General features: G+C 45.4%; 1 protein-coding gene across 1 annotated transcript in view; it reads right to left on the bottom strand.

The window, feature by feature from the left end:
• Positions 1-12516, bottom strand: part of dock4b (dedicator of cytokinesis 4b) — a gene marked incomplete at its 3' end in the record, with an annotated part of 397129 nt that overhangs the window by 201067 nt on the left and 183546 nt on the right.

Raw genomic sequence — 12516 nt, 5'->3', positions numbered from 1 at the left:
ACACACACACACACACACACACGCACACACACACAGAAAAAGTCATGAAGAAAAAGGAACACACACATAACAGAATATACACACACACACACACACGCACACACACACGCGCTCGCGCGCACACGCGCACACGCACCACCACACACACACACACACACACACACACACACACACACACACACACACACACACACACACACACACACACACACACGAACAAAGAGTCACCCTGGCATTTCTTTACTATGAAGCAATCCGAGACGAAGGCCACCACCTCGATGCAATACCCTCGTGCAATATATCCAAATGTCAGCAGACCCGAATTAAAAGTACGAGCTGCTTCTATTTGCAGTTCATCTTGTGTCTGATAGAAAGGAGAGAGGAAGGAGAGAGAGGGGAAGGAAAAGAAGGAGAGAGAGGGAGGGGGAGAGAGAGAGGAAGGAAATAAGGAGAGAGAGATGGAGGGAGAGGGGGAGGAAAAGAAGGAGAGAGAGGGGAAGGAGAGAGGGGAAGGAAAAGAAGGAGCGAGAGGAGGGAGAGAGAGGGGAAGGAAAAGAAGGAGAGAGAGGGAGGGAGAGAGAGGGAAGGAAAATAAGGAGAGAGAGGGAGGGAGAGAGAGGGGAAGGAAAAGAAGGAGAGAGATGGAGGGAGAGAGAGGGGAGGAAAATAAGGAAGAGAGATGGAGGGAGGGGGGAGGAAAAGAAGGAGAGAGAGTGAGAGGAGAGAGGGGAAGGAAAAGAAGGAGAGAGAGGGAGGGAGAGAGAGGGAAGGAAAAGAAGGAGAGAGAGGAGGGAGAGAGAGGGAAGGAAATAAGGAGAGAGAGGGAGGGGAGAGGGAAGGAAAAGAAGGAGAGAGAGGGAGGGAGAGAGAGGGGAAGGAAAATAAGGAGAGAGAGGAGGGAGAGAGAGAGAGGGAAGGAAAAGAAGGAGAGAGAGGGAGGAAGAGAGGGAGGAAGAAAAGAAGGAGAGATAGGGAGGGAGAGAGAGGGGAAGGAAATAAGGAGAGAGAAGGAGGAGAGAGGGGGAAGGAAAATAAGGAGAGAGAGATGGAGGAGAGAGAGGGGAAGGAAAAGAAGGAGAGAGAGGGAGGGAGAGAGAGGGGAAGGAAAAGAAGGAGAGAGAGGGAGGGAGAGAGAGGGGAAGGAAAATAAGGAGAGAGAGATGGAGGGAGAGAGAGGGGAAGGAAAAGAAGGAGAGAGAGGGAGGGAGAGAGAGGGGAAGGAAAAGAAGGAGAGAGAGGGAGGGAGAGAGAGGGGAAGGAAAATAAGGAGAGAGAGATGGAGGGAGAGAGAGGGGAAGGAAAATAAGGAGAGAGAGGGAGGGAGAGAGAGGGGAAGGAAAATAAGGAGAGAGATGGAGGGAGATAGGGGGGGAGGAAAAGAAGGAGAGATAGGGAGAAGGAGAGAGGAGAGGAGAAAGAGAGAGATATAAGGATAGATAGAGAGAGAGAAAGAAGTGATGGTGATTATAGTAGATGTTTTCAGAGGTCTGTGTTAAAATGCTTCATTAGGTTTGAGAGGCTTCAATTGTCAGGAAACAAAGTGGTGACGTGACTCGACTGTGAAGCCAGTTAACACACACGCACACACACACACACACACACACACACCCACACACACACGCACACACACACGCACACGCACACACACACACACACACACACACACGCACACACACACACACACACACACACACACACACACACGCACACACACACACACACACAGAGACACACACACGCACACGCACACACACACACACAGAGACACACACACGCACACGCACACACACACACACACACACAGCGAGAGACACTTAACCGAGACCCCTAACTGCTCCCGATGAGCAGGTTGGCAGCACCTTGCATGGTTGCTGTCTGTGTGTGAACGTGTGGGCGAATGGGTATGAAGGCATAAGTTGTAACACACTTTGGATGAAAGCACTATAATATAAATGCAGTCCATTTACCATTTACATTTGAAAACATGATACATATTCAGAAACCGGGGTACAAAGAAATCCTCAAAGACTATTTTGTGAACACATTTCTCCAATAAGGTGATGAAATCCTATTTCATAAGTTGCAAAAAGTAGAAAGGGCGGCACGGTGGCACAGTGGTCAGCACTGCTGGCTTTGAACCCCAGTAGGGTTTTTTTTTATTTATTTTTTTTTTTATTTTTTTTTTAATCTTTTTTCTCCCTCCTTTTTTCCGATTTTTCTCCCATCCCACTGTTAGTCGTTATGCCAATTCCCAACCCCCTTCCTGGTTGTTGCGCACCCCCCCCCTACTGTTGGTCCGGGAGGCCGGAGACTGTCACATGCTTTCCTCCGACGCATGTGCAGCCAGCCGGCAGCCAGCCTGGCCGCGCAGATTCTCACTGGGAGAGTGTAACGTGTGGAAGGTCACACTACCTCTCTCCAGATCCTACCCTCGCTGTGCAGGCGCCCCGACCGAACTGTAGGGGTCGCTGTCCACAACGCCCAGGCCCCACCCACGGCTTCCCTCCCCCTAACTCAGCCAAACGAGTTAGTATAGCGATCAGCCCGAGCCAAGGCAATGCTGACTCTCCGGGAGTCGAGACCACAGCCTCTTGCATTGGTGACGAGCACAATCTCCGCTACGCCACCTGACCGCCTTCTTTTTTTTTTATCCACTTGTTCTCCTCTTTTAAAAATGTTTCTCCCATCCCAATTTAGCCGTGCCAATTTCTCCCCTCCCCCTGTCTTGAACGTTGCTCGCATATGCCCCCCCACTGGCCGGTTGTAGGGAGGATAGAAGCCTTGCATCGCATGTCCCCTCCGATACACGTGGAGGCAGCCTGTCACATCTTTTCACCTGCCAGCACGGACTCTCATTTGGCGAGGTGTAGCGTGTGGGAGGCTCACACTACCCCCCCCCGCCATTTTCCTGTCTCTGCTGTGCAGGGCGTCCCCCAACACCGACCTGTAGGAGTCGCTGTCCACAACGTCCAGATTACCACCCATCGACTTCCCACCCGCTAACTCTGCCAATTGAGTTAGTATGACAGCCGGCCCAAGCCGGAGTCGAACCCGGTGTATCTTGCATTGGTGACGAGCGCAATGTCCGCTGCGCCACCCAGCCGCCCAGCAGGGGGCCTCTCTGTGTGGAGTCTGCATGTTCTCCCCGTGTTCGCCTGGGTCTCCTCCCACACCATGAAGAGTAGGGTCGGGCATCGTTTGGATTTGAACGATTCCGGTTCCGATTCCGATTCTCCATATCGATTCCTGTTCTAAACGATTCTCGATTCCGATTCTTTGAGGTGCAGGTTAAAACAGGTCACAGCTTATTTCACAGGAGATTTTAATAATTTTTTCATACTATTCACATTTTCAGTTGACTTGATACAGTTTAATTTGGTTGCTGTATTGTAACTAGGGTATTATTAAAGTAAAAAAAAAAAAAATGTAAGAATCGAAATTAAGAATCGAAATGCAAATATGTTACTTCCGGTTCCAGAACCGGAAGTTAGGAACCGGTTCCTATTAGAACCGGTTTTCGGTGCCCAGCCCTAATAAAGACATGCATAATAGGCAGGGACTACAGATGAAAACTAGCTCATTAGCTAATTCTGGCACATTTACATTGATGTGGAAACTGAAGATGTTGATTAATGTGCACTGTCCCTGGGTAAATTTTTTTTTTTGTATCGACTTTTTCTCCCATTTTTCTATATTTTCTCCCATCCCAATTTCGTATCATCCAATTCAACCCTCCCCTGTCACGGACGCTGTTTCTTGCCTCCCACAAGCCGGCTGCAATGTGGACTAAGTCATACATAGCACAAGTGACAAGTCCCCTCCGGTACTTGAGGTAACAGCAGTCGCATCTTTTCACCTGCGCAGCTCGATCTCTCAGTGGCGAGGAGTAACGCGTGGGAGGCTCACGCTGCCCCCGACACTTCCTGATTCTACTGCGCAGGTGCACCAACCGACCTGTAGGAGTCGCTGTCCACAACGCCCGATCCCCACCCATCAGTTTCCCACCCTCTAATACGGCCAATGTGTATTAGTATGGACGACCAGCTAAACTGAAAGCAATGTGGAGCGCTGGGCTCGAACTGACGATCCCTGGGTAAAACATTTATAAATAAACGTAAACTTAAACAATGAAAACATGATGGTACTGACGCATCACATATAGATCAAATATTGCGAGGGGAAGTATTGATATTCTCCTCCCAACTCCTAATCGTGATACAGCCACTATCTTAATTTCATTGTGTTTTTCATGATAGAAAGACGAACAACGTGTTTCACAAGGGAGTTTCATCAGGTTGGTTTATACTGAATATAATTATTTGGTTTTGGATTGAAACTGAAACTAAAAATATATACAAATTATGCTAAATCTTTTCAACTCCCAGCCTGTCTGCCTGGCCTTCCATGTGGATCAAGCCTGTATACACACACACACACACACACACACACACACACACACAGCAAGAGTATACACACACACACACACACACACAGAGACACACAGCAAGAGTATACACACACACACACACACACACACACACACACACACACACGCGTGCGCACACACACAGACACACACACACACACACACACACACACACACACACACACACACACACACACACACACACACACACACACAGAGACACACAGCAAGAGTATACACACACACACACACACACACACACACACAAACACACACACACACACACACGCGCGCGCGCGCACGCACGCACGCACACACACACACACACACCACTCTCAGAGCTACTGCAGGGTTACAATTAGGCAAACTAGCTTCATTGCTATTCTGCCCTGTGCCCATAGCCGACACCAATCACCCCCATCTGGACCCCCGCCCACAGCCTCGCTGCGTTTGTCCTCACACCCTCCTGCCAGCCTGTTAGCAAGCTCAAAGAAAAGGAAATACAAATAATAAATTAAATTAAATAACAACATAATTGCCACAGTCTCACACTTGGCGAATTATCCACCAAACCGCATTGACAGTCTATCACACCGTGGCACTGGGTTTAACCCTTTGTATACAGTACACTGAGGATAATCCACATGGAAGTATATTTGATCATGTTGAGACCAGCTATGTTTCCCTTTAAGTATTTTATTGCACTTGCTACAGTTGAAAATAGTGCTCTAGTTGAGGAAATCACTGATCCATCTCAATTTTATGAAGAACATATTTGAGGTATACCGGTATGTCAATTAGGCAAACAAGTGGCAAAAATCACAATCACAATTATTTTGATTGATATCGAAATCACAATTATTAAACAGGATTACTGTTTAAAAAAAAATTAAATTGAGAACGTCATATGACGACGACTGTATTTGTTTGACCTCTCTTGGGGGGTTGTCTGTCATCTTCTACAAGTTACCAAAGATGTTTAAAAATAACTGGAGAAACGCTCTGTGGCTCCCTCCTCCCACTTCTGTTTGGGCGTGGGGGGGGGGGGGGGGGGGGGGGGGGGGGGGAGCACACCGCAAGGGAGGGTGCGCTGCATTTACAGCACAAGACAAAATGAGGGAAACGCGGCAAAACAATCGTTTGATCTCGATGATCTTATAATTGAAATTGAAACTCAATTAGTCGGCCAGCCCTAATGCCAATATCTACATCTCACATGCTGCATCGTTAATGACTTCTAGCTGTGTATACCGCAAATTGGCCTTGCGAGAAAAACGATCAGTCTATCCCTCCTCCATCCATTTCTCTCTCTGTCTCTCTCGCTCTCTGTTGATTACCCAAACAGCCCAGTGTGCTTTATGTCTATAAGGGCAGTGCATTCATGCCTCCCTTGCTAATTGGCCAATAATGGTTGACTTTTGGCTCACAGCCAGGTCTGCCTGGGAGGGAAAGCTCCACAGTGGGGCCACTCACTCGCATGTCAACACACACACACATGGGTGCATTTGCATACTCATACATACAGTACAGTGTTTTGTAGTACTCGAGTCCAAGTCCTGGACTGATTTTCAGGACTCGTGACTCGACTTGGACTTGAGCACTGATGACTCGGAATTGGACTTGGACTCGAGCATTGACTGCATTCGGACTCTGAAGGTGCAGACGAGGACTCTGACTTGTTTTTCCCCCCCCTCGTTTTTCCTCCGTTTTTCTCCCATCCCAATGTTAGTTGTTATGCCAATTCCCAATCCCCTTCCTGGTTGCTGCGCACCTACCCCCTACGGTCGGTCTGGGAGAGTGGAGGCTACCACGTGCTTCCTCCGACACATGTGTAGCCAATCAACCGCTTCTTTTCACCTGGCAGCGCGGACTCTCACTGAGAGGGTGTAACGTGTGGAAGGATCACACTACCGCCCTTAGATCCTATCCTCGCTGAGCAGGCGCCCCGACCAAACTGTAGGAGTCGCTGTTTACAACGACCAGGACCCACCCACCAGCTTTCCCACCCCTAACACTGCCAATTGTGTTAGTATGAACGACCAGCCAAGCTGGTAGCAACGCCGAGAGGTGGGCTCGAACCCAGCATCTCCTGCACTAGTGGCGAGCGCCTTGCCCACTGCGCCACTTAGCCGCCCCAGACTCGGACTTGTTAATTGATAAATACAGTTATAAATATTTTTTTGTTGTAATAGGCCCTAATCATTTGGCAGATATTGATGGCTAGTGCATTTGTTTGGCTATTGTTTCACAAAGTAAACTCCCTTTGAAATGGTGAAGGTTTATTTGTACGTCAGCTCTTTGACTGCGAGAGTGGAGTGGACTCAACCTTGATGACTTGGACTCGGACTCGGGTAATGGGGACTCGACTCGGACTCGACTCATGCTCTTCTTTGGTGACTCGGACTCAAGATTTAGTGACTCGACTACAACACTGGCACACCACAGTACGCATGTCAATACACGTGCTTGCACACATCTACACATATCTACGGTACACACACAGTCACAAAAATGTGTAAATGAGCTTGCATGCATCTACCAACTAATTATATCATGGCATCTACACACTCAAACCCTCATGAGAGCACACACACACACACACACCCAGCCACCCACTCTCACCCACTCTCACCCACTCCGATGCACACTGCTTTTCTATTTTAATTGTTCCCCTGACAGTAAGCTAAATGAATCGGATGCCTTTAATTATGCAAGCCATCCCAGAACTCCAGCAAGAGGAGGGTCTCACACGTGGAGAGACTAATGAAAGGACATTGACTTACTGTCTTTTACTATTAGTACAGGTATGTACTAGGGCTGTCCCCGACTAAGGATTTGGATAGTGGATTTTGATTGGCCGAGATTTGCCGATAGTCGACTGGTAGTCGACTACCAGTGCAAAAAATGCAAAAGAAATATATAATATATATATATATATATATATATATATATATATATATATATATATATATATATATATATATATATATATATATATATATATATATATATATATATAAATACTTTTAAAATATTTGGGCTGTGGGGGGTGCTTAATGTCTGAAGGAGTCGACTGAAGGCTTCTTGTCCTCTGCAAAAGCATGCAATTGGTCCACTGATGGATTCATCTTGATATTTGTCTAGTCTAGTGTGTTCATTCCTCTTTCCATGCCTCTGTGCCCATTTTCTTGCTGGTATGCACACCATTAGCCTTAGCCACGCTTCTAGGCCTCTTTGCTTTTTGAAAGAATGATAAAAAAAAATAAAAAAAATAAAATAAATATAATATATATCATTTTTTTCTTTTTCTTTTTTTTACTATTCGACTAAGAGGTTGGCAGTCGACTACGGCTCCTTTCGCTCGATTAGTCGACTAATCGGGGTCAGCCCTAGTATGTACTATTACAGTATGTAGTATGCTACTATGTCTATACTACTATATACAGTACCATGTACTATGCTACTACAGTATGTCTATACTACTATATATTATACTATACTGCTGGGAGACGGAGCGACGAGTCAAAACCAGTGTGTGGCAGGACGGGGTGCCTCTAGCTGGCAGTGTGTGGCAGGACGGGTGCCTCTAGCTGGCAGTGTGTGGCAGGACGGTTGCCTCTAGCTGGCAGTGTGTGGCAGGACGGTTGCCTCTAGCTGGCTGCAGTGTGTGGCAGGACGGTTGCCTCTAGCTGGCAGTGTGTGGCAGGACGGGTGCCTCTAGCTGGCTGCAGTGTGTGGCAGGACGGGTGCCTCTAGCTGGCAGTGTGTGGCAGGACGGGGTGCCTCTAGCTGGCTGCAGTGTGTGGCAGGACGGTTGCCTCTAGCTGGCAGTGTGTGGCAGGACGGGTGCCTCTAGCTGGCAGTGTGTGGCAGGACGGGTGCCTCTAGCTGGCAGTGTGTGGCAGGACGGGTGCCCCTAGCTGGCAGTGTTTAATGGCTCAGGTTCCTGCGTGGTCGATAAGCTGCACGCTCTATTGCTGAGGGTCAGAATAGATGTCCTCGCTTTGGAATAATTCAAAACAACATCAGTGGAAACACACATTAACACATTAACCTTGCTACAGTGTTAATCTGTGTGGGTGTGTGTTTGTGTCCATGTATAATAATGCTGACAAGGCAGGTGTTAAATGTGACACAGCCTCAGTCAACTTAGCTGAAAGCAGCTTGAAATGATTTCCCCCCCCCCCCACATTTTGTATGCATGAGTCATATTACAGGAAGGTGACTGAGAAGAGGACCATTGCTGTAGTTGTCAAAGTGCCATGATGGACACTATGATTAGGCCTCACTGCAGTTAATCAGCACAGCGTTCCGGGGGGGTCTCCCGCAAAACAGGGACATCTTCATTTCCCTATGTACTCACTGGAACGTACGGTGATGAGAGAGTGACGAGAACTGTCTTTTTTAATCAACGTTTTCACGTTCCCTACCGTTACCTCCCAGCTGACTGGAATAGAGTATCTCTGAAAAAAAGTATCTCTGAAATCTGCAGCCACGGGAGGGCCGCGAGATGATTAAAAAAAAAAGGTAAAAAAAGGTAAAAAAAAGTTAATTTTTTTTTTTTTGTCGGGCCACTGAACTTAGAAGCAGGCCAGGACAGTGTTTCTAGTTGTATTCTAAAATTCTATTCTATTGTATTCTAAAATGTGACTATATGGTTTTATATTAACTTAATAATTAAACAAAAACGAAAAATCTACTTATTTCAACGAACATTTCAAACTAAATAACAGATTATGCACATAAAACGCTGAAAACAACCGAAGCAACAATAGTATTTTAATGAGGCTATTATTATTATCATTATTATTTTGCAACAAGTTAGCCCTCTCATAAATAGCACATATAAATGAATGACTAACTTGAACTAACTTAATAGGATTGAAGTGATATTTGGCTTAAAAAATCGGTCGCCTGGCAAAAAAAAAAAAAGCCTGACGATGTGCATTGGGCCGCGGCTCTCTGACGCCTTATTTTCTGGGTCCCGGCCTGAAAAGTTTGGGAACCCCTAACCTACGGGTACCTGGGTTTGATTGATTGATTGATTGATTGAAAAGTGTATTAACAGATTGCAGAATGGGTACAGTACAGTACAGCTCAATACATACAATTGTTAAGGGGATGCAGACCAGAGAAAGACTTTCGTCTTGTTTACATCAGGGTCCCCCATTTTCAATTCATCATAACATATATGACACACACGACATACAGATAGACAGTACTGCTACATCTATACATTTATGACATACCAGATTTGCAAATACAGTACTGTTTGTGTAAAGTGTCCAGAAAAAGAGTGTATATACATTTGACGTAGAAACTGTACATTGGAGGAGGTTGGGTAGGTGGGGTGGGGTTGAGTGGGCTGGTGGGGGGCTGTACATTGGAGGTGGGGGGTTGGGTAGGGGGGGTGGGGTGGGGGACACTGTACACTGTACATTGGAATACTGACAAAGCCATACTTGGTCATTTACTGTACAACTGGGTTAGGACATTTACAGGGGCCAGTTTCGAATTGCAGTCTCCCGTAGGTGTTCTTTGAGAGTGTTTTTGAAAGTGGGTAGTGATTCACATTCCTTTACAGCTTTGGGTAGGGCGTTCCACATTGATGTGGCATAATTGCGAAACGTGTTTAGTCCCTTGTTTGAGCCGAATCTGGGTTTAACATGATTTGTGGAGCTCCCTCTGGTGTTGTGATCATGGTATTCACTGACTTTTGGGAAGTATTTTGACATGTACATGGTTACCTTGGTCGTGTAGTGTATCTTGTAGACCAGGCCCATTGCAAGTTGCTGTACTCTGTCGTCTACTCTAAGCCATCCTAGGTTGTCAAAGTGGGCAGGGGTGAGGTGGGTTCTAGGAGTCAGGTCAAGCAGTAGTCTGACTAGTTTGTTTTGAGATGTTTGTAATGTTTTTTAGTGCCTTTGAGGTGCTTTGGTACCATGAGGTGCAAGCATAGTCGTAGTACCCTTGAATGAGTGCTCCTGCCAGAGTCTTCAGGGTATTCTTGTTTACCAGAGAGGAGATCCGGTACAAGAATCGAGTTCGTTGGTTGACTTTTTTTTATTACATTGGATGCCATTTTGTCACAGGAAAGATTAGCCTCTAGGATGGAACCCAGGTAGGTAATTTCATCTTTCCTTGTGACAATATTGTCACCCACTGTAACTGAGAAGCCGTCGGTCTTGCTGAGTTTGTTATTTGAACCGAAGAGAATGGACTCTGTTTTGCCCATGTGTAATGATAGTTTGTTGTCGGCGAGCCATATGCAGATTTTGCCTAGTTCCGAGCTGAGGGCTTTTTCAACCTGTAACTTGTTCTTGTCAGAGACCAACAGGGATACATCTTGATATTTGTCGAGTCTAGTGTGTTCATTAGATGGGTGAAATCCTCTTTCAGTGCCTCTGTGCCTGTTTTCGTAGGCAGTTAGCCTCTGGTATGCGTGCCATTAGCGTTAGCCACGCTTCTAGGCCTCTTTTCTTTTGGAAAGAATGATAAAAAAAAAATATATATATATATTATAATAATTATTATTATTATTTTTTTATATTCGACTAAGAGGTTGGCTGGTCGACTACGGCTACTTTCCACCGATTAGTCGACTAATCAACTAATAGGGGTCAGCCCTAGTGTACGCACTACCATGATAAGACACTGCATCTCAATATGTGGAGTGAAACAGTCTGAATGTGGTGCTAAAGAAATGTCCAAATATGAGACAATTCAAACTGATTTATAAGGAAATGATGTTCACGAGGTACAGGGATGAGGAAGGGACTTTCACGGGTGTTTACATTTTTCTTTCTTTCGTGTTTTACATAATATAGTTTTTTTTTGTTTTGTTTTGCATAATATTTGTTTTGAAATGTTTTAAATTAGTACACTCATTTGAGTAGTGGAAAAGGGGTAGGATTAAATAAGTGTATACTTCTTCCTACTCCTTTTCGAACATGTAAATTGAGTTATGTTTTGCTTTTGTTTAGTTATTTATTTTGTTTGAGCTATGTTTTGATTTTGTTTAGTTATTTGTTTTGTTTGTATTCATTTACATGTTCGAAATAAAGATTTAAAATCAAATCAAATGCCCCCGATGACATCACTGGTGGCCATATTCAAACTCATCTACTCTCAATAACTGTCAAACTAAATTAATTTGTGCAAAACTGATTAGAGCTTTTGGATATGTGTGAGATTATGCAAAATAAATCAGTACTGTTTTTTGGCAAAGTGCCCCTTTAATCATCATGTGACATGTCGCTGCCATCTAAATGCATCTGCATGCTGTAGTAGCCCTCTGGGGGCACCGCTGAGCTTTCAATACAACAGACATGTACTGTATCTGGGAATCCATCGAGCCTGGTGGGAGGAATCTACAATTAATACGCATGAGTAACCACATGTCTTATCTGATATAACACCTCCGCTATGTAGATACAATCTGACTTAAAAGAACTTTATCATCGTTTTATGGGAGTTTCAACGGAGGGGTGATTAATCTTTATCTGCTCGCGGAATATTGTTTTCCATTTTTAGTGTCATATCGACCCCCCAGTTTAATTTAATTTGAAATGTATTTCGACGTCGTGTTTTACATCTCCATTGTCGTCTTTCAGGACAAGGTTTTTTTCGCCTGGATACTGCAATTTCTATTGTGTTATTCGCTCGCCTGGTGTAAAAAGTTGAGGCTGCCGATATAAGCGGCCGAGCGTGCGGCACTGACTTTGTGTCAGTCGATGTAATTACCGCGTCCTCCCCCCCCTCCCCATCTCTCTCACAAGATCGTTCACGATTATCTCACATTTCTGAGTTGTGTGACTTCTCCTCGAGTAATTATTGGTCTTCTGAGGGGAGTTGGGAGAGAGGAGCTGAGTCAGGAGATCAGAGGGAGAGATTGCGAGAGGCTTGTTGTGGAAATGCAATAATCTCCCTTCTCTCAGGTGTGCGATTCCTTGTCCAATTATCAGCCTTATTGTCGCGTGTGCCGCACAGTTCATGTAAGTAAACAAAAGAGCTTATTTTCCAAAGGGATTACGCTTGTTTAAACACTACACATTAGTCGATTCTCTTCAAAAAAATAAATAAGATAATGC

Source organism: Notolepis coatsorum (genome assembly GCF_963971535.1).
Source record: "Notolepis coatsorum genome assembly, chromosome: 15".
Lineage (NCBI taxonomy): Eukaryota > Metazoa > Chordata > Actinopteri > Aulopiformes > Paralepididae > Notolepis > Notolepis coatsorum.
Note: the sequence above shows the minus strand (reverse complement) of the source record. Positions and strands in the feature narration are given on the sequence as shown.